This window comes from Phocoena sinus, chromosome 1, assembly GCF_008692025.1.
Source record: "Phocoena sinus isolate mPhoSin1 chromosome 1, mPhoSin1.pri, whole genome shotgun sequence".
In the NCBI taxonomy this organism is placed as follows: domain Eukaryota; kingdom Metazoa; phylum Chordata; class Mammalia; order Artiodactyla; family Phocoenidae; genus Phocoena; species Phocoena sinus.
In genome coordinates, this window is record NC_045763.1 from 84,903,163 (window position 1) to 84,923,850 (window position 20,688).

The following is a 20,688-nucleotide window of genomic DNA, read 5'->3' on the forward strand; positions in this document are numbered from 1 at the left end:
GGAAATTAGCAAAGAAATAATAAAAGAAAATAATTGCAGATAAGATCAAAAGAACCCCTGAGTATCCAGCACAATCAATGAAAAAAGAACCATTCTAAGGTACATCACTGTGAACTCTTAGACTACTAGAGATAATGGGACGATTCTAGAAGGAAAAATAGGTCAGATACAGAGGAATGGGAACTAGAAAGGTATTAGACATTGCAGTGGCAACACTGAAAGTAAAAGACAGTGGAACAATGCATTTAAAATGCTGAGGGAAAATGATCTTCAGTTTATCCAAATTATCAATCAAGGATGAGAAAAGAATAAAGACATTTTCAGACAGTCAAGCCCTCTAAAAATTTATCTTCTATGCACCCCTTCTGAGTAAGCTACTGGAGTCTGTGCTTTAGCAAAGTAAAAGAATAAATGAAAAATCACGTATTTGGGCATTAGAAGATATTATTATTTTAAAATAAATTTATTTATTTTATTATTTATTTATTTATTTAAGCTGTGTTGGGTCTTTTGTTGCTGTGCACGGGGTTTCCCTAGTTGCGGTGAGCGGGGGCTACTCTTCGTTGCAGTGCACGGGCTTCTCATTGCGATGGCTTCCCTTGTTGCGGAGCACGGGCTCCAGGCACATGGACTTCAGTAGCTGTGGCACACAGGCTCTAGAGCACAGGCTTAGCAGTTGTGGCGCACGGGCTTAGCAGCTCCGCAGCACGTGGGATCTTCCCAGACCAGGGCTTGAACCCGTGTCCCCTGCATTGGCAGGCGGACTCCCAACCACTGCGCCACCAGGGAAGCCCTAGAAGATATTATTGATGGGCATTTGATAGTTACATTGAAACATCTGGATAAAATTCAGGTTAGGTACATTTTTTTAAAAGTAAAAAAATAAAGCAATTTTTAACTCCAGAAAGGAGATTTTCAAGAAAAGCATTATCATGGTAACTTACTTGAGTCAGCAACACCCTATATTTGTATTGTCAGGATGGTACAACCCTAATTGCTGACTTGAACGAGAGTTGGGATGTGGCTATGTCAGAAGGAAGGGTGAGGGCAAAGTGGGTGGTGGTGTGTATAAAAGAGCTAAATACTCAAATACCATGACAAGAAGTCAATAAATAATGTCTAAACCTGAAAATCAAGAAACATTGGTATAAGTTTATCATTTAGGAAATGAAGAACACCTAGCAGGGTTGTGGGGAACTGGGGTGAAGCTAGGTGGGGGAGAAGTTGGTCAGGGGACTGATGGGACTCCTGGATATTTTTTGTTAAAAGCCTTTAAGAACCACTTGAATTTTCACTTAACTGTATTACTTTCATTAAAAATAAAAATACAGACAAAATACAGACAAAAGTAAGACATATATATTATGGGAAGAAAATGCAATGTCCCCTGCATTGGCAGGTGGATTCCTAACCACCTTGCCACCAGGGAAGCCCCTGGAAGAGGTAGTCTTGATGCAGATTCCTGAGATAATGTGTGTAATCTGTACTTGCAGGGCTGATCCCACTGATGTGCACCTACAACCATCCTGTCCGTGGATAGTTATGAAATACCTGTGTGAGTGCATAGACAGGTATGGAGCAAACCAAAGTTGTCAAGGACTATGCACACTGTGAAGCGACTGTGATGGGACAGGTTGTTGTCAAAGGGTATTGGTACCCTGGTATGTTCTGAGAATCTTGGGGAGAAAAAGGGGAACATGCACTTGGGGGCCTGCAAGATCTTCCTCCCTGCTTGACTACAGGGCAGTTTTCTGTCACTGTAGCTTGGAATAGGTTTTGTCTTTTCTAAGTCAGTCTGAAGTCCATTTGCCAAGACACTTCAGAGATGTCTGTGAATTATTATCCCCATTATAGAGATGAAGAAATTGAACCTCAGTGAGTTTCTTTCTAAAAAAGGTATTTGTGATTTTTTTTTTTTTTTTGCAAATTATAACAGCCTAAATATATTTCTTCATTATTTTGTTTTATTCAGAACAATTCTATCTTTTTGATCCAGGACACCCGGAAGTTTCTGAGGCCGTATTTAACAGGTCAGAAGAGCTACTATTTAACGGCAAACTTTATGCACTGGGCAGCTTGGAATTCTCAGCCAGCACCCAAAAAATTCCAAATCCTACTTCCCCACCCTGACAGCAGAGGGGCTCCGCGTGTAGGTGGTGTTTTTCAGGGATTCCGGAGGAGGCTGCTCCAAAAGAACTTGCTTCTTCCACACACGCCCCCTACCCAGTTTGGAACGCATCTGCAGCCCCAAACCAAAAACTGCGAGGGACTTTGGCTAAGAGAGACGTAGCAGGAAAAATCAGCAATTGCCCTTTCACCTCCTTTCTGATAATCAAACCATGCGCTTCATTAACCAGAATTTGGGCATCTAAGGAAAAATGTAAATTCATAATCTGAAAAGAATTTTGGTTACGTGGCTAGCCCAGGTACTGACCGCTGCGGAAGCGGACTCAGACCATTGTCCCACTTGCTAGTTTTGTTACTTGCTTTGTAAAGCCGAGGAACCTTACGCTCTGTCCCTGGCGAGGAGTGCTCTTCCAGGATCCCACCGCAGCCCGCCTCGGGTGTTCCCGGTTTTGAGCCCTTTCCGGGACCCAAGTTCCAGCACCCGAAGGTCTGCCCTACTGCCGGCCTCGGGGCCCCGGGCCCCGCCCACTTGGGCCTGGGGTCGGAGCCTCCTGGAGCCGGAGCGGGAGCCTGAGCCCGAGCGCCGCGGCCCCTTTAAGGAGCCGCTCTGCGGTAACCCGAGCCCGCAGTCCAGGCGGGCGTGGCGGCCGCGGCGGTAGCAGTATCCTCCGCGGCTGTTCCTCCCTGCGACTCGGAGCCCGCGGCTCCCCTGGCTCCCCTGGCTCCCAAAGAGCATCTCGCGGGGCGGCTCTGGCCGGCGCCAGCCCTCGGGCCGGGCCGGATGACCAGGCGACTGTAACCACTCGCCGCCCTCTCCCGGCCCGGCGCACCGCTGCCCGCGCGCGAGTCGCCCCGGGACCCGGCACAGGTGACGCCGTTTGGAGAGGGCTCGGGAGGAGGGCGGGCTCGCTTTGCCCCGTGGCTCTCCTGCGCCGCCGAGCGCAGCCCGCTGGCAGGGGCGCCGCGGCTTCCCGCCCCCGGCCTAGCGCGGCCGAGGGCTCCGGCGCCTGGAGGCTGGGTGGGCGTCCCCGGCGCGGGAGGCGGCCCGGGGCTCCGCGGAGGGCTCCAGCAGGTGTGTGCTGCCGGCTCAGCATCCTCTTAGCCCGGCGGGCTCCGGCGCAGCTCTGGGCGCAGATGGTGTCCCCGAGGCCCGCGGCCCCAGCGCTGCCCAGACGCCCAGCGTTCCACTCGCGTTTCCCGGGCTGTGTGATTCGGGCTGATGGGGCTGCCTGGGGGTGCCTCCCGGGTCTCAGCTCAAAGGGATGGGTGCTTTGGGCATCCAAGGAAAGCTTTCTTGTTAGAGGCCCGTACAGGATCAGGTGCATCAAGTGGGTAAGTCTCCCCCTCTTACACCTCCCCACTACTAAATAAAACAAGAAGCTTTTATTTACGCTTGCAGTTCTCAAGTGGGTCCCATTTTTAGCTACCGAGTGCTGAAGAGTCTAGTGGGAGAGGGACTGGGCGCAGAGTCAGAGGGAGAAATTGGTTTCTGTTTCCATCTCTACCACTGTATACCCGAGCAAGTTTATTGAACTAAGTACCTCGGTTTACCCAGCCATGAAATGGGATCCATAATGCTAGCATTTTCCTGTCGCCCTCCGTGAAAGCGCTTTGAGTTGTCTAAGTTCATTAAAGGTTCACTGTTGCTGGCCAGTATTTTCTTAGTTGTACATATCTGAGTGTGAATGTGGTGCACATTTTTATATGAAATTATTCTTAAAGAGTGATCTTTGATAATGTTTAAATGAATCTGATTCCAATTTGGGGACAAGTTGGAAGAGTCTGTGTGGATGTTAGGAGTTGATGTGTAGTAGGAAAAAAACCTGTCACTTTAGTAAAATCTTTAGCCATTCATAAACGGAGTTGAGAAAAATGGATCTTAGATTGTGTATTTTAAGTGAGATACTGCTGTGTGAGCACAGGGTATAGTTTGGAATACAGTTTCATCTTTGTGTAGCCAGTTAAGGTAATACGGTAGAATTAATGCCAGTCCCCTTTTAAGTGTGCTATATGTGAAGTAGAGAATTTTTCCCTTGTTTATCTTGTCCTTAAATTGTATGGGTGAAACTAAGTTAGAAAAATGGACTCCTGCAACACTAGAAAATTTGAAAGATTGGCTTGAGGAACCATGGATTTTAGTTTATTTGCCATCCTCCTTCCTCTGCCATTAGGTGATCCTGAGGATAATATATTTTGAGGATGCCTTCTTTTCCCTACCCCTGCAGCTCCCTTTTGTCATATTACCTCCCTCCAGAGTTTGAATCCTTACTGTGCGATCTTGCGTGAGTTTTACCTATCTAGGGTGGATGCCTCACACCCAGCTGCTCAGTCAGTCATGATTTTTTACACTATTAGCTTTCTGTTCCTGTTCCTTTCACTCTAATCCTTCTTTACCTTGTTGGAAAGAAGAATGGCTTTTTGCAACTCAAGCTGTATACTTCGAGGTGCCTAGGAATGGCAGTGGTCAAGGGGCTGAAACTTTATAGTAAATTCCAAAGAAGGAAGCCTTCTACATAGACCCTAGGGTATGGATGCAAGAGTTGGCCTACCTTTTCCTTCATTTTTCTGAAACCTCCATCGGAGAGAGATTCACTTGGTTGGCAAGGTAAAGAAAGGCCTCCGGAGCAGGGAGCCATCAGAAATTTAACTCAGTGCTAGATTGGTTAAGAGCTTTCCCAGCTAGGAGTGGGGAAGGAGGAAGAAGCGACTTGGGTGGGGCTGGAGGGCCTGTCCTCCCAATAACCAGGTGACCAGAGAGGTGCTAAAGGAGCCCTGGATTCCTGACTGGGAAATGGGAAAAGGGCCGGGTCGCAGAGAGGGAGTGGTGGGGCTGTGAGGAGAATTCTAGAATGTGCCCTAGAAGTGACTTGCCCTTTTTCCCTTTCCCTTTGAGAGTGTTTCTCGCCCTTCAGAGCCTAGCACAGCTGTCCTGCAGTTCTCAGACCTGTTCACTCTCTCCCTTGGTGCTCTAACCGCCCCACGTTTATGTTCCTCCCTCAAAGCTGGCCTTCCGTGTAAGAGAGGAAACTGAGCAGTTTGCTTCATAAGAGACCTTCAGACCTCATTGTCTCCCCACTCCCTTCTTGTCGAACTAATGTCCCACATCCTGCAGATTAAGGACTCATTTAGCTTTGTTATCTCTTGGAAGATTAAAAAGTGGGCTACTCAGTTTGACTGAGAAAAGTAAACTGAACGGTCTACAGGAAGATACAGAAAACGAGTTTTTCTGTGGAGGAAGATAATGCATGAATTGTCTGGGTGAGAATTGTGGGCGATTGGACGCGGGAGGGCAGGACTGGGGGTGGAACTGTGCTGGACAGCTTTCGCCCTTGTCCTTGAGAGAGGAAAGGATGCCCTCATGCTCCTACAATCACCTCGTTGTGCCTTCTCTCCTTCCATTTGCCTTGTGAGAGGAAGAAGAGAGAGCAACATGGCGGTGGAGTAGCCATCAGTTCTCAAGGATGGCAGACAGGCTTTAGGGATGAGCTCCTTTCCCCTGGCGCTGGTATCAGGCACTGGATGTATTACATCAGGGAACGCATTACATCAGGAAAGTGAAGTTAATTTTGTAAGAAAATCTAAGGGGTTTCAAGAGTGACTTTGGTGATGTTTTTTCTCGTTGGAGATGAAAGGTAGCAAAGAAATGGAGTCCTGCTGCTCTGGGTTTGTTATTCATAGTGAGACAGTTGGAGGTGCTGTGAGCAGATCCTGAAAAGAGGGCTAAGGATAGCAAAGGTGTGTGTGTGTGTGTGTGTTTGCTCAGAACATTGGTCTGTTCAAGGAGAGGGCAGTCCTGTGGCTACATGAGAAGGAGCTTGTGAGTCACTCTAAAAGGCCAAGGTTTGTGCAAACAGCCGATGAAGACTGCCCGTGCTGGCAGTCTGTTCAGAGCTTGAGCCGGCACGGGGAAAGGAGTCTCTGAGCAGCGGGCCCAGTAGCAAGGGGGAGGTCTGACTAGATGGAGAAAGACTTGTTTCAGGCATTTCTGGTTGACAGCACAGTACAATTTTCACATTGACTCAGGGCACAAGTAAGTGTATGTGTATCTGAAACAGGTTTCATGAAACAATATGTACCCTTACTGTGTATTGTTTCTATTTTCATTTCTATTTCTACTCTATTTCTGTTTCTGTTCTGTGTTCTGAGAAACTCATCAACTATTAATGGGTCACAGTCCACTCTTTGGAAACCATTTGTCTGCTGGATGGTAAAACAGGTTGCAGTGGAGCAGCCTGGGTCTTGGGGTTGGAGATGCTGGAGGAAGTGGGGGGCACTTAGAGTGGTTGGGAGATCCCTGGACCCCTGTCGGTGGGGACGGGGGAAGTGTGGGAGCTCATCTGGTGTCTGGAGGGTGAAGGACTCACTTTAGTGAAAGGCAGCTGGATGGGCAGGTGCAAAAATAGAACTTCCTACCAGTTCTGTCCACTTCAAAGCAAAACAGTTGGTTTTGAGGGAAAAGGAGGCGTGGAAGGAGTAAGCTTGGATTTGAAAGTAGTATCTTTAGAGCAGTAGAGTTTTCTCTGTAGGTTAAATAAGAAGACAAATGGATCCAGAACGAATTGGCTGATAAATTTAGGCCACTTTGATCAGCTGGGTAGGGAGCAAAGGGCGTCACAGTGCAGAGTGGGTGGGGAGGCAGCACACGTCTCCCCTTCCAGCTTTGAGAAGTTCTTGCAGAAGAAGCGGATGGATGTGTTGTTTCAAAACCCCATTTGCTGATCAAACTCCTTAGGAAGTTGGCTGCTTGCCTCACAGTGAATTGGAAAAGTATTCTCATTACATTTTATAAAAGGGTTTATCAAGACTTCTTTAGACATCTATTTCAAGATCTACAGTCAAACTGGAATCATCATTCATAGTCTTTGGGATTGCCAAAAAAGCTTCTTGAAGAAATAGGTGAGACAGCATCCAGCATCCTTGAGCTAATTCCACTAGCTGTGCCCTGGATGTTTATCCAGGTCAGAGTCTATCTGTAGGCCTTTGATTTCCTTTTTATAATAATTAACATCTGACTCCAATACCTAACACCATCACCAGTGGACAAATACAACAAAGCCGGGAGGAAAACGTGCACAGGTATCAGAGATCACCCGGGTTGCTTGGTTACTGCTTGCTTTTATCATCCACATTCTGACCTAGTTGGATCCTTCCTTTGACCCATCCCTGCCTTGTCTGATTTTCTTAGTTGATATATTTTCAGTGTCTGACTTCGCTGCTCCTCCGCTGTCTGCTATCTATCTGATGCTTTCAATCCTGGTTTCTCTGACATCATCTCTGAGCTCCAGACGTATAGTCTCCACCTGACTGTTCCCATGGAGCCCAGGCTTGGAGCCCATGTTGGATCCCGGCCTGGGCTGTGTTGGTGTCCACTGTGACATGGCCGCTTTAGAAATAGCTGATACATTGGTAGATTTATACATCGGTTTTGATTTAACTTTAAAATTTTGGGGACATGGAGAAACTATCTTGGTCAAGTTAATTTAATTAGCTTTCTTCAAATAGGCTTTAAAAAAACCTTTAAAAAGTACAGTTTGAAGGAACAGAAAACTTCTCTTTGTTTCGCACATGTTTATTTAGTGGAAGAGGAGGAAGGAGGAATTTTCATTTGATAAAAAAATTTAGAACAAATGAAAAACCGCCCTTTACAAAGTGTTTCATTTTAGGGATATAATTCCCCAAACTAGTCTTTCTCAATTAACATGTTTTGCTCTAATACATGTAAAAATATTGAGCCAAAAAAAAAAAAAAATATTGAGCCAATTATGAATTTAAATGCTTTATAATTTGTTATATGCTGTTTTAAGGGCTTATAAATTCTATAGCTATGTTCCGATGGAGAAAGATTCTTTGCCTTTTCATATTTTAACAAGGTGTATGAGTGTTACTGAACACATCAATTTCTTACACGCTTTATGCAGAAATCCAGGACAAGATAAAGTCGATAGGGAGGAAGGCCAAGTTGCGGGAAGGGGAGGCCTGGCTGCTTGGAGCAAAGGCAGCATGTTTGGAGTATCCCAGTTGAGTCTCTCGGAACAAACGCTTAAGACATTAGGCATTTTGAGGATCTGAGAATGCATTATATAGCCTCAAGTCTCTAAATGTTTCCTTCAGTGTTTTTTATTTTTAAATTACAAAAGTGACACTTGCACATTATAAGAAACATTACAGACAGTCAGTGTTCAAGAGAATGAAAGTTCACTTCTTCCCCTTCCCCCAGCTCCCACCTCCCGTGGCTTCACCCCCAACCTCAACCAGTTAGCAGTTTGGGGGGTATAGCTCTTCAGACCTTCTTTCTGTACAAATGCCAGAGCGTGCCAAGCTATGTATTTATGACAAATTTATCGTTTCGCAGCCTACTTTTTTCCTACGTGGTAGTATGTGATGGACATTTCTTCTGTATCCTCTTGTTCATTTCAGTGTCTGTGTAACTTGGGATAGTGTGCCTGTACCAATATATTTAAGCATTTCCCTAGCACTGCACCTTAAGGTTGCTTCTGATAACTAATGCTATAGTTAACACTCTTGTACGTGCATCCTTTCACACTCATGTGCACTTGTTTTGAGGATAAAAGATAAAATCATTAGTATACTGTGTATTTCATAGTTCAGGTAACATAGTGCTATCAAAATGTACATATTCTGCCATTTAATTCCCCCCAATATTTTTTTAGCAGTAAAAGCATAGCACTGGACACTGTAGGGATTTTAAAGTGGGGCAATGCACAGCCCTTGCTTACAAGAGCTCTCTCTCTAGAGTAGGGGGATTAGGCATACACACTGACTATAATATCTTTACTTTAATTTATATCCCCACCTTGTTCCAAAAAAGATTAGGGAAGGCTTGCAAAGATGCATACATATGACAAGATAAAATAAACTTAGGATAAAAAAGAAAAATAAGTCAAAGGAAAATAAGATGGAGGTATGAGGGCGAGTGTACTTTGAAGTACTGTTCTCTCCTTCCTGGAAGTTCTGGCTGTCAGCTTCCCAGCAGCCAAGGAAAAGAGGCAAACAATCCAGAACAAGCTTCAAGGTGTCCAGAAGAAAAACCACATTGGAGAAGCCCATCTTGTCTTGATTCTAGGAGGTGAAACAAATGTCTCCTTTGGATTTGCATCCAGAAAATGCTGCCTTTGCAGTGGCCAGCCTTCTCAACCACATTCCTGGTATTGTAGTACAGTCAAACCTAGTGACCTTGCTTTATGATGCATTTCATATCATGTTCCTCAGTTCTGGCCAGGGGTGTCATGCCTTGGCACTGAGCAGTGAAGGGTCATTAGGATGAGGTGTAAGTTCATGGGTTTAATCCAGAAATAGCTTTAAGAGGATGCATGACCAATGAAAACAGCAATCTGATATTGTTCCTGGATAATTTTTTCTACAAGGTAGTTGAGAATATATAATTTTAGTGGAATTTCTGTGAGTAGAACCCATTTGCCCAAGAATACTAGGCTTGCAACTTAAAAAGCAAGAAGTGAAGTTGTTTTTTTTTTTTTTTTTTTTTTTAAACATCTTTATTGGGGTATAATTGCTTTACAATGGTGTGTTAGTTTCTGCTTTACAACAAAGTGAATCAGCCATACATATACATATGTTCCCATATGTCTTCCCTCTTGCGTCTCCCTCCCTCCCACTCTCCCCATCCCACCCTTCCAGGCTGTCACAAAGCACTGAGCTAATATCCCTGTGCCTTGCGGCTGCTTCCCCCCAGCTATCTACCTTACTACGTTTGTTAGTGTGTATATGTCCATGACTCTCTCTCGCCCTGTCAAAACTCACCCTTCCCCCTCCCCATATCCTCAAGTCCGTTCTCCAGTAGGTCTGCGTCTTTATTCCTATCTTACCCCTAGGTTCTTCATGACATTTTTTTCCCTTAAATTCCATATATATGTGTTAGCATACGGTATTTGTCTTTTTCTTTCTGACTTACTTCACTCTGTATGACAGACTCTAGGTCTATCCATCTCATTACAAATAGCTCAATTTCATTTCTTTTTAAGGCTGAGTAATATTCCATTGTGTATATGTGCCACATCTTCTTTATCCATTCATCCGATGATGGGCGCTTAGGTTGTTTCCATGTCCTGGCTATTGTAAATAGAGCTGCAATGAACATTTTGGTACATGACTCTTTTTGAATTTTGGTTTTCTCAGGGTATATGCCAAGTAGTGGGATTGCTGGGTCATATGGTAATTCTATTTGTAGTTTTTTAAGGAACCTCCATACTGTTCTCCACAGTGGCTGAACCAATTCACATTCCCACCAGCAGTGCAAGAGTGTCCCCTTTTCTCCACACCCTCTCCAGCACTTATTGTTTCTAGATTTTTTGATGATGGCCATTCTGACTGGTGTGAGATGATATCTCATTGTAGTTTTGATTTGCATTTCTCTAATGATTAATGATGTTGAGCATTCTTTCATGTGTTTGTTGGCATTCTGTATATCTTCTTTGGAGAAATGTCTATTTAGGTCTTCTGCCCATTTTTGGATGGGGTTGTTTGTTTTTTTGTTATTGAGCTGCTTGAGCTGCTTGTAATTTTTGGAGATTAATCCTTTGTCAGTTGCTTCATTTGCAAATGTTTTCTCCCATTCTGAGGGTTGTCTTTTGGTCTTGGTTATGGTTTCCTTTGCTGTGCAAAAGCTTTGAAGTTTCATTAGGTCCCATTTGTTTATTTTTGTTTTTATTTCCATTACTCTAGGAGGTGGGTCAGAAAGGATCTTGCTGTGATTTATGTCATAGAGTGTTCTTCCTATGTTTTCTTCTAAGAGTTTGATAGTTTCTGGCCTTACATTTAGGTCTTTAATCCATTTTGAGCTTATTTTTGTGTATGGTGTTAGGGAGTGATCTAATCTCATACTTTTACATGTACCTGTCCAGTTTTCCCAGCACCATTTATTGAAGAGGCTGTCCTTTCTCCACTGTACATTCCTGCCTCCTTTATCAAAGATAAGGTGTCCATATGTGCGTGGGTTTATCTCTGGGCTTTCTATCCTGTTCCACTGATCTATCTTTCTGTTTTTGTGCCAGTACCATACTGTCTTGATTACTGTTGCTTTGTAATATAGTCTGAAGTCAGGGAGCCTTATTCCTCCAGCTCCTTTTTTCGTTCTCAAGATTGCTTTGGCTATTCGGGGTCTTTTGTGTTTCCATACAAATTGCGAAATTTTTTTGTTCTAGTTCTGTGAAAAATGCCAGTGGTAGTTTGATAGGGATTGCATTGAATCTGTAGATTGCTTTGGGTAGTAGAGTCATTTTCACAATGTTGATTCTTCCCATCCAAGAACATGGTATATCTCTCCATCTATTTGTATCATCTTTAATTTCTTTTATCAGTGTCTTATAATTTTCTGCATACAGGTCTTTCGTCTCCTTAGGTAGGTTTATTCCTAGATATTTTATTCTTTTTGTTGCAATGGTAAATGGGAGTGTTTTCTTGATTTCACTTTCAGATTTTTCATCATTAGTATATAGGAATGCCAGAGATTTCTGTGTATTAATTTTGTATCCTGCTACTTTACCAAATTCATTGATTAGCTCTAGTAGTTTTCTGGTAGCATCTTTAGGATTCTCTATGTATAGTATCATGTCATCTGCAAACAGTGACAGCTTTACTTCTTCTTTTCCGATTTGGATTCCTTTTATTTCCTTTTCTTCTCTGATTGCTGTGGCTAAAACTTCCAAAACTATGTTGAATAAGAGTGGTGAGAGTGGGCAACCTTGTCTTGTTCCTGATCTTAGATGAAATGCTTTCAGTTTTTCACCATTGAGGATGATGTTTGCTGTGGGCTTGTCATATATGGCTTTTATTATGTTTAGGAAAGTTCCCTCTATGCCTACTTTCTGGAGGGTTTTTATCATAAATGGGTGTTGAATTTTGTCGAAAGCTTTCTCTGCATCTATTGAGATGATCATATGGTTTTTCTCCTTCAATTTGTTAATATGGTTTATCACATTGATAGATTTGCGTATATTGAAGAATCCTTGCATTCCTGGAATAAACCCCACTTGATCATGGTGTATGATCCTTTTAATGTGCTGTTGGATTCTGTTTGCTAGTATTTTGTTGAGGATTTTTGCATCTATGTTCATCAGTGATATTGGCCTGTAGTTTTCTTTCTTTGTGACATCCTTGTCTGGTTTTGGTATCAAGGTGATGGTGGCTTCGTAGAAGGAATTTGGGAGTGTTCCTCCCTCTGCTATATTTTGGAAGAGTTTGAGAAGGATAGGTGTTAGCTCTTCTCTAAACGTTTGATAGAATTCACCTGTGAAGCCATCTGGTCCTGGGCTTTTGTTTGTTGGAAGGTTTTTAATCACAGTTTCAATTTCAGTGCTTGTGATTGGTCTGTTCATATTTTCTATTTCTTCCTGATTCAGTCTTGGCAGGTTGTGCATTTCTAAGAATTTGTCCATTTCTTCCAGATTGTCCATTTTATTGGCATAGAGTTCCTTGTAGTAATCTCTCATGATTTTTTTTATTTCTGCAGTGTCAGTTGTTACTTCTCCTTTTTCATTTCTAATTCTATTGATTTGAGTCTTCTCCCTTTTTTTCTTTTTTTTTTTTTTTTTTTTTTTCCCCCTTTTTTTCTTGATGAGTCTGGCTAGTGGTTTATCTATTTTGTTTATCTTCTCAAAGAACCAGCTTTTAGTTTTATTGATCTTTGCTATTGTTTCCTTCATTTCTTTTTCATTTATTTCTGATCTGATTTTTATTATTTCTTTCCTTCTGCTAGCTTTGGGGTTTTTTTGTTCTTCTTTCTCTAATTGCTTGAGGTGCAAGGTTAGGTCGTTTATTCGAGATGTTTCCTGCTTCTTAAGGTGGGCTTGTATTGCTATAAACTTCCCCCTTAGAACTGCTTTTGCTGCATCCCATAGGTTTTGGGTCGTTGTGTCTCCATTGTCATTTGTTTCTAGGTATTTTTTTATTTCCTCTTTGATTTCTTCAGTGATCACTTCATTATTAAGTAGTGTATTGTTTAGCCTCCATGTGTTTGTATTTTTTACAGATCTTTTCCTGTAATTGATATCTAGTCTCATGGCGTTGTGGTCGGAAAAGATACTTGAAACAATTTCAGTTTTCTTAAATTTACCAAGGCTTGATTTGTGACCCAAGATATGATCTATCCTGGAGAATGTTCCATGAGCACTTGAGAAAAATGTGTATTCTGTTGTTTTTGGATGGAGTGTCCTATAAATATCAATTAAGTCCATCTTGTTTAATGTATCATTTAAAGCTTGTGTTTCCTTATTTATTTTCATTTTGGATGATCTGTCCATGGGTGAAAGTGGGGTGTTAAAGTCCCCTACTATGAATGTGTTACTGTTGATCTCCCCTTTTATGGTTGTTAGTATTTGCCTTATGTATTGAGTGAAGTTGTTTTTGATGACATTAATGTATTCGAACCATAGCAAAGATTGAACAAAAGGTTTTCCTTTGGGCTTCCCTGGTGGCACAGTGGTTGAGAGTCCGCCTGCCATTGCAGGGGACATGGGTTCGTGCCCCAGTCCGGGAAGATCCCACATGCTGTGGAGCGGCCGGGCCCATGAGCCATGGCCGCTGAGCCTGCGCGTCCGGAGCCTGTGCTCCGCAACGGGAGAGGCACAACAGTGAGAGGCCCACGTACCACAAAAAAAAAAAAAAAGTTTTCCTTTAAAATAAAAAAGAGCAAAACTTTGCACTTGATCCATGTAGGAAGGATGGTAATCTTCACATTGGTCAGCTCCACAAGTTAGAAAGGTCAGAGCCATCATTCCAAGAAGCCTTGAGAGCATCACCAGGCTTAAAATTGTTAATAAGTTATAGAATGAGTAGTTCTGGGATTAGGGGGTCTACAAGCTGGGGCCGCTTGACCCTGTTTTATAAAGCTGGGGAAAGTTCAACTTTCCTGAGCCACCTGGATCTGAGCTTCTATAACCCCATTCACTTAAGTCTGGCCTCAGGAACATTGCCCCAGAACAGTTCTTTATTACCAAGTCTATGGGCCAAGCTTAGGTATTTGACAGGACTTAACCCTGTATTTAAACATGGCGTTTGTCATAAATGTTAAACTTGAGGTCACCTGAAGCCACATCAGATGTGTTTTGTGCATCATCACCTCTCTGGCCTGTGAAATGGTTCAAAGAAACATGTCACTGCATTTAGATTTTTTGGCTACCTGATAGTGTCAAACCAGATACAGAGTCAGGTAAGTACCATGTTTATTGGAAAATAGTGCAGTTGGAATCAGTGTGAGGCAACAGCAGTCTTATGGGAGGAGGTCAGAAGAGAAACCACTCTCAAAGTACCCTGGGTAGGATTTTAAGTTGCTCTTAGGTAACAGGATAAAAGTCCACTTAGACAATTTAGTAACTCCTTCGCTGTCTTCTCATTTAAGCCACCAAATTTCCCATTTGGATCATAGGTGTAGACAAGCTTCAGGCCCCCTAGGCCAAAGGTTAATAGGAGGCGGAAATGATCATATTGCTTAAGATACAGAATACCCTATTCCTGTGTGACTTGGTGCCATCGGAGAGTTAGGTGTAACGTTTCCCCGTTAGGAAATGTGTTAGGAATGGGTGGTAATAATAAACGATATCCTTTATGGAGTGGTGTTTGGATCTTTTGCCGAACGACAAACCACCCCAGCAACCTAGTGGCTTAAGACAATTTCTCATGATTCTGTGGGTGGCTGGGCAGTTACTCTGCTGGTGATAGGCTCACTCGCTCATGTGTCTGCATTCAGCTGCGGGGTCAGCGGGGCTGGAAGGTCCAGGATGACTTGCCACCATGGCTGGCAGTTGGTATTGAGTGTTGCCTGTCAGCTGGGCAGCCTCAGTTCTCCATGTGGCCTCACATCCTACAGTAGGCTAGACAGGCTTCTTTATGCTCTAAGAGGGTGAAAGGCAGACGCTGCAAGGTCTTTTGCTGTGGATGGTAGGATGGCAGTGTCACATTGCAAAGGAATGTACGGTCATTAAATGATCTACCACAAGTGGCTGGATGTGCCAGGCACTGTGCTAGGTGTATTTAACTTGTCTCATTTAAGCCACATAACCGTCTTGCACCATTGGCGTTCTTATCTCCATTTTGTAGAACTTGCAGGTCAAGAGGTCATATTCCTCTTGAGCGAAAGACCACTTGATGAATACTGGGACTAGGACTGGATTCTAGCTTGCTCTCTCTAGCCAAATGGAATTTGGCTTAAGAACTCAGCAGGTGGGAGAAATTTGCTCAGTTGTTCTTCAGCCCCTCTAACCCATTTAATGCCGTCTCCTGTTTCCTGTGGGGAGCAAGCAAAAGAGAGAAATAGGGGGCAGGCGGGCAGAGCCCTGCCTCAGTCACTTCCTTGCAACCTGAGGACTTTCTCAGGGGTAATCAGATCGACAATTTGGAGGTGAGAAGACCTCCCTGTCTCCTTAGGTCCCGACTTCCTAGGTTGCTTGGCAGGTGTCCCAGTGATTCCTTTAAAAAAAAAAAAAAAAGAACAAAACATAGTTGCCCTATTATAAATTGTGTTATTTTAAGTTTATAATAAAAAAAAAAAAATAGTTGCAAAAATCTTGCTCTGTCCAGCTTTTCCTTGATTTCATAGTGTTGGCAGAAAGCCAAGAGATGTCCCCAGCCGAATGGCTCCTTCTGTGATCCCTCCAGGAAAGGAAGAGCAGAAATATGGAAATAAGTACATCAGAAGCTGGTAGAGGTTGAATGCAGAACCTCTTGCCTCTTCCGGAGTCCCCCAGGTGATGTGGTGTCGCGCGGTCCCTACTTCAGCTTCAGAGCCCCTCACTCACACGGACCCCGTCTGAGGCTCAGGGAGTGTGTTGTATTTGAAATGTTGAGTTCCTTAAAGATGGGCTCTCAAATTACATAAACTTGCAGCACCTTACTTTTTATTTGTGTCAGATACTGTATTAGTGTGACCTTCTGATTACCATTGTCTTCTGGCTTAAGGCATTCTGGTTTATTCCAAATCCAGTGGCTGTGGTTGGAGCTCATAGGTTTAAAAAACAAAGACTTCTTTATGAAAGTTTTGAGTGGAGTAAGATGCTAAGAAGCAACATTTACCAAGTAAATAAAATGTGCCGTCTGTGCTTTGAGCCTTAAGACCCTAGAAAATGAAGGGTTTTTTTCTGTTTTTTGCCTGCCTTGGGTCTTTGTTGCTACGTGCGGGCTTTCTCTAGTTGCGGAGAGTGGGGGCTACTGTTCGTTGTGGTGCGTGGGCTTCTCATTGTGGTGGCTTCTCTTGTTGCGGAGCACGGGCTCCAGGGCTCAGTAGTTGTGGCGCATGGGCTTCAGTAATTGTGGCACGTGGGCTCTAGAGAGCAGGCTTAGTAGTTGTGGCACACAGGCTTAGTTGCTCGGTGACATGTGGGACCTTTCCGGACCAGGGATTGAACCTGTGTCCCCTGCATTGGCAGGCGGATTCTTAACCACTGCTCCACCAGGGAAGTCTGAAAATGAACTCTTGAATTTCCTAAGGGAAGAATTCTTCAGTGGGTTGGGAGCTGGGAAAGAAGGGCTTTTTTCATTACAGCCACACTTCTTGTTAGGCATTATAAAAAGAAATTCCAAGCCAGGAGTCAGTGTAAAATGAAGTAAAAAATTTAAAATAAGAACAACAAAAAAGTTGCCATGACAGATTAACTATATTAGATTTCATTTGATTTATTTTTAAGTTAATAGCTAGAACATGTAAAACGTATCAGTAAATATAAGCTAGGAGAATAAAAGTTTTGTTAAGATTCTAATTAAAAATACCTATAATAGGAGGGAGAATTGATCAAGTGTGGTAGGCAATTAAGGTGAAACATTATTTCTTGAAAGAGCAGGAATTCTCAGGGAGGGTTTAAGGAGATGGAATAACCCCTCACCCTTGTTTTGTCAGAACCTCTTGGTGGGGACTCTGGGCTATGTGAAAAATATATGTCAAGAAACCTTATCCCCCCACCCCCTGCCCAGAAAACAAACTATAGAAAGGAGACTTACAGAATCTTCTTGACTGGTAGGAATAAGCAGAACATATACTGAGAAAATATTGTGTGATGCAGGAGGGGTTGGGGGAAGCTTTGGGATATGAACATTTTAAAACCACTGAATTAGAGAGATCAGAGATTCCTAGAGGCATTTAGCATAGGATGTAAAGGGACAGGATTATGAGAGATAAAAGGGAAATCTTGTATAAGGAGATAGGTAGCAATATGAGCTAACTGTCAAAACAGTTCTCTGAGTTGCGGTACAAGATGGGACCACTCCAGAGCCCCTGAGTGAGGGTGTTTCTTGCTGGGGGTGGATGACTCTTACAGCCCGTCTGGGGAACAGAGTTTGCTCCTTCCTGTCCTAACCCACTCTGATTGTAATTACTACGTAGAACTGTGGGGAAACTAAAGGCCAGTTAGAAATGACTATTTAACCTTAAATGTTTCATTCTTTGTTTTCATCAAACAATCGATAATCCAAAAAAATTGTTTCAGGGGAGTATCCATCACCAAGGTCTGTAACAGGCGGAATCAAACAGTTTAACTTGAATTCTGTTATATGCTCTTGGAAGAGAAAGGGTTGAAAGTATGGGAAAAATATAAAGGACACCCTTATTCAGAGTTTAGGATCTTAACTGACAGGGAAGAACCATGGAGAAATCTTTTCTATAGTAATGAGCAATTCCTTGTTGAATCTTAAGTAACATCATATCACCGAGAGAGGGAGTGTAACTTAATCATATTAATGTAGGGTTCCTTAGCCTTTCCAGGTTTAGACTTCATTTCTTTCCATTTGCTTCAGTTTAAAAAGCAGCACCATGAATACTGGAGGATTTATAGAAGTTCGGTTGACATTTATGCGGCTGGCTTCCTTTAGACTTCCACTCTAATGCTAATGGTTCTCGAACTTGATGCTCAGAAAAGAAAAAGAGGTGGAATTCTCCTAGCTTTTTTTCATATAGCTCTCAACGCAGAATTAACAACAACAATGAAAAATAAAAACGGTGAGTGTAGTTAGCTGAAAACTTTGTACACATTTGATTAGATGCTTAAATTTTTACATGAATGAAAAGTCAAAAGTGGGTAGTATGATGAGTTATTCTTTACTAAGGGGTTTTAACGTCTCTGGTTAATTATTGACACTTCGTGAGCATTGAGAAAGATGATTGCAATGATTTCATACCACCCGTATGAAAATGCAAATAAAACCAGAATGGGTGGGGAGCAGGTATTTTTCTGGTAGGGTTTTTGTTTGTTTGGTCTGGTAAATATCTCATTTTCTGTAGTCACGTGTTCATTTACAAATGGTTTACAGTTTGCTAGTAGAGACTTAAAAAACTTTTACGTGTTAGGGCTACTGACATGGTAGATAAGTTCAATAAATAAGTACATCTGTAATTGATGACAGTATGAAAATATAGTGCAAATTATAGTTAAATATACACATGAAGTCTTTGAACATATATCACACGTTGTAAGGAGTTTGGCATAGACAAACCAAATACCATACTGCCGTGGTCTGAATGTTTGTGACCCACCCCCACCAAAATTCACGTGTTGAAATCCTAACCCTCGAAGTGGTGGTACTGGTAGGTGGAGCCTTTGTGGGTGATTAGATCATGAGGGTGGAGTCCCCATGAATGGGATTAGTGCTCTTGTAAAGGAGATGCCACAGAGCTTCCTTGCCCTTTCGGCCATGTGAAGTCTGTGACCTGGAAGAGGGCCCTCACCCAACCATGCTGGTACCCTGATCTCAAACTTCCAGCCTCCAGAACAATGGGCGATAAATTTATGACGTTTATAAGCCACTCAGTCTGTGGTGTTGTGTTACAGCAGCACAAACAGACTAAGGCACACACTCAGTATTATTTCATTTATAACATTGGTGCTCTTAGCTTTTGGATATTTGGAGGTGAGAATCCTTTTGCAGTGAATATGTGTTCATACTATACTACTAGGGTTGTCAATTTAGAAAATTTTTCTTTCTAGTGTTCTGATAATACTGGTAAAATGAGGGAACCTGTGACTGATCAGGTACTAGCAGAACGGAAAGCACGTGTAAGAATACGAATGTCTGTTGTCATCATTATTATATTTCATAGACATTTATTGAGCACATGCCGTGTGGCGGGCCCTGTGTTAGGTATGGGGACACCATGGTGGGGGGGAAATGTTTGTGTTTCCCACCCTCATGGGGCTCACATTCCACTGGGGGAAGGAGATGTTCATTGAAATTGCAGCTGTAAAGGAGAGGGACATGATGCCACGTGAGCAGACCGGGGGGGGGGGATTGCTCCCAGAAGGCTTCCCTGAGGAAGTGATGATTGACCTGAGAGCTGAGGGGCCTGAGCGTTACAGTGGGGGATAGAGGGGCGGGGTGGGAGTCGGGGGATAGCTTATGCAGAGGCCTTGTAGAGGGAGGGAACATGGCATCTTTAAGGGTCAGAAAGGCCACATTAGCTGGGGTGCAGCAAGCGAGGGCAAGTGCCACTTGAGGCTGGTGAGAGCAAGGCCCTCATCAGAGGACTGGGCAACCAGTGAAGGTTTAAGTTGGAGGTAGGTGAGGAGGTGACATGACCAGAGACAGCTTTTAGAGCCGATTCCCTTGGAGTCCTCCAGTCTGTTCTCTACACTGAGGAGACCAGTTTGGAGACAATTCAGAAAAGTGGTGGTAGCAGCTTGAGGAAAATGGATGTTTTTGAAAGCTGCTTAAGAAGGGGAAGGATATGGTGGCTTCGTAGGAGGGTGCAGAAGGCAAGTTATCGGGGATGGCTCCTAGGTTTCTGGCTGTCAGATGGGGGGTGTACAGTGGTACCATTCACAGAAATGAAGAACCTGCAAGAGGACCAAGTTTAGAGATTAGGCCATGAGCTTGGTTTGAAATGCGTTTGAAATGCTGTGTGGTGCTGACAGCTAGGCAGTTGGCCATACATGTCAGGAGCTCAGAGAGGAGACCTGGAATGGAGATTAAAACTTGAGATTTTTCTGCGTGTAAGTGGTAACCGAAGCCACAGGTATAGGTGAAATCATACAGGAAACAAGTAGAAGAGAGTCTGGGACTGAGGCTTAGGGAATTCTGTTACTCAGTGTCTGAGCAGAAGAAGAAGTGTGGTGTCATGGAAACACAGGGGAGAAAGTGGTCAGTGGCGTCTCATGTTGCTGAGATGTCAGGTGACACGAAGGCCACACATAGAAGTCATTGCTGACCTTAGCAATAGCTATTTCAGGGGAGCAACGAGGGTGGGGACGGGAATGAGGTGGGCTGAAGAGTGAGAGACCTGAGAAATGATGACAATATGGAAAAACCATTCTAGAACTTTGTCCTTAAAGGTGGGGGGAGGGAGAGAGGGCAAGAGGCTATACTGGAAAAGAGATATAAAAATGAAGAAGAGGAGGTAGGTCTGTTGATTCTTTTTGTGTGTGTGTGGTATGCGGGCCTCTCACTGTTGTGGCCTCTCCCGTTGCGGAGCACAGGCTCCGGTTGCGCAGGGTCAGCGGCCATGACTCACGGGCCCAGCAGCTCCGCGGCATGTGGGATCCTCCCGGACCTGAGCACGAACCTGTGTCCCCTGCATCGGCAGGCGGACTCTCAACCACTGCGCCACCA

The 20,688-nt window shown here is 43.6% G+C and overlaps 1 protein-coding gene across 1 annotated transcript in view; it reads left to right on the plus strand.

The window, feature by feature from the left end:
* Window positions 1-3,392: 3,392 nt before the first annotated feature.
* The window catches only part of LOC116743418 (TLC domain-containing protein 4-like), a 66,030-nt gene continuing 48,734 nt past the window's right edge, over window positions 3,393-20,688 (plus strand). Inside the window, 1 exon segment of the mRNA XM_032611793.1 lies at window positions 3,393-3,459. The gene's annotated coding sequence lies outside the window, so the exon portion shown is untranslated.